General features: G+C 40.1%; 1 pseudogene; it reads left to right on the forward strand.

Moving 5' to 3' along the window:
• Nucleotides 1-1,327: 1,327 nt before the first annotated feature.
• On the forward strand, nt 1,328-1,426 carry LOC145606376 (small nucleolar RNA R71; annotated as a pseudogene).
• Nucleotides 1,427-1,654: the final 228 nt, after the last annotated feature.

A 1,654-nucleotide genomic window follows, 5' to 3' on the forward strand; every position in this document is an offset into this window, starting at 1 on the left:
TACACGATTGAGGTGTCTTGTGATGTTTCCTAGCTAGATTTTATCGTAGTTGACGCTAGTTAGACCTCTAGGAGAATAGCTTGATATGCTTTTTTGGTTGCATAATTGATCTTCCCTCGCATTGCTTGACTTAGTCAACTTCCTATACCAATTGGCATTGTTCATTGCTATTATAAGTGAATCCTAATCCCTAGCATTTTATTTGTTTGGTTTCTTTGTCTTAGTAGTTGTTAGTGTCCTCTTTTACCCTTCGTCTTCGACCTAGCTTAGGCACATAATTGAAAGCACTTAGATATTACCGTTCCTTTGGGTTCGACCCTTGACTTACCTCTATACTTGTATTTAGGTTTGTTGAGTGTTTATAAATTTTGTTTGGCTTAGGAGGATTAGTCCAACGACCTAATTTTCCCACGTTAAAGGTTGTGAATAGGAATTTTCACCTTGAGTCTTTGGAACAAAACCGGGTGGGGGGCCTCTTTGAGCATTGTTTTGAAAATTTCCCCTTCCTTGATTGTTCCAATTACTCCTATTTTGATTTGAACCATAACCTTGATTATGGTTACCACGACCATGATTATGGTTTCCATTACCTTGGTTATGATTTACAAAACCTTGGTTTTGATTACCATAATTATGATTTTGATTACCATAGTTTTGGCCTTGATTTTGGCTACTATAACCTTGGTTATGGTTACCACGAGAACCTTGATTCCCTTGGTTCCTATAACCACCATTATGATTATAGTTGTCAAAATTGCCTTGGTTTTGGTAATTCCTATTCCATTGGCCTTTTTGATTATCAAACCTTTGAACATTGTTGTTTGACACAAAATTAACATGTTCACACTCATTGTCAAATTCATCAACACATTCATTAGGACAAGCACTAGAGTCATGATCATACGATCCACATGCATCACAAAACAAGCAACCCAAAGGCATATTATGTGAAGAGGGAGGGGGTTGAGAGTTAGAAGGAGTACCTCTCCCCTTAAATTGGGAGGGAAGATTAGAAGCTTGAGAAGAGGAAGAAGTGCTCTCCAACTTAGCTTTGATTGCGGTGACCTCCTTTCCTAAATTTGTCATTTGAGAGGAAAGGTTGTTGATTGCATTGAGATGGTCCACCGAATACAATGAAGATTGTTTGCTTGAAGAGTCTCTCTCCCCATCTTGACAATCCCTATAATATGTCACCACATCCTCAATGATGTCCACAACTTCTTCTTCGGTTTTGTTCATGATAGGGCCACCGGCACCTCCATCAAGGCATGACTTGCCTTGGGGACTTAAACCGCCATAGAAGATTTGGATCACTTGGTATGTGGGGATTCCGTGATGAGGGCACTCCCTTTGATACTCTTTGAATCTCTCCTATGCTTCATAAAGGCTTTCACTCGGCCTTTGCTTGAACCCTTGAAACAAGGCTCTTGCCTCCGCCGTCTTCTTTTGGGGATAGAAACGGGACAAGAAAGCCTTTGTAACATCATCCCAAGTTCTCAAGGAGTTGGGCTTCACCTCTTTGTCTAGCCACTCCAAAGATCTTCCTATTAGAGAGAAAGGGAACAACTTGAGGCGGATGAATTCTTGAGAGACCCCATTGACTTTAATGGTGTTGCAATATTTTTCAAATTCTTTCAAATGGTTCAATGGGCTC

This window comes from Chenopodium album, chromosome 22, assembly GCF_948465745.1.
Source record: "Chenopodium album chromosome 22, dcCheAlbu1.1, whole genome shotgun sequence".
NCBI lineage: Eukaryota > Viridiplantae > Streptophyta > Magnoliopsida > Caryophyllales > Amaranthaceae > Chenopodium > Chenopodium album.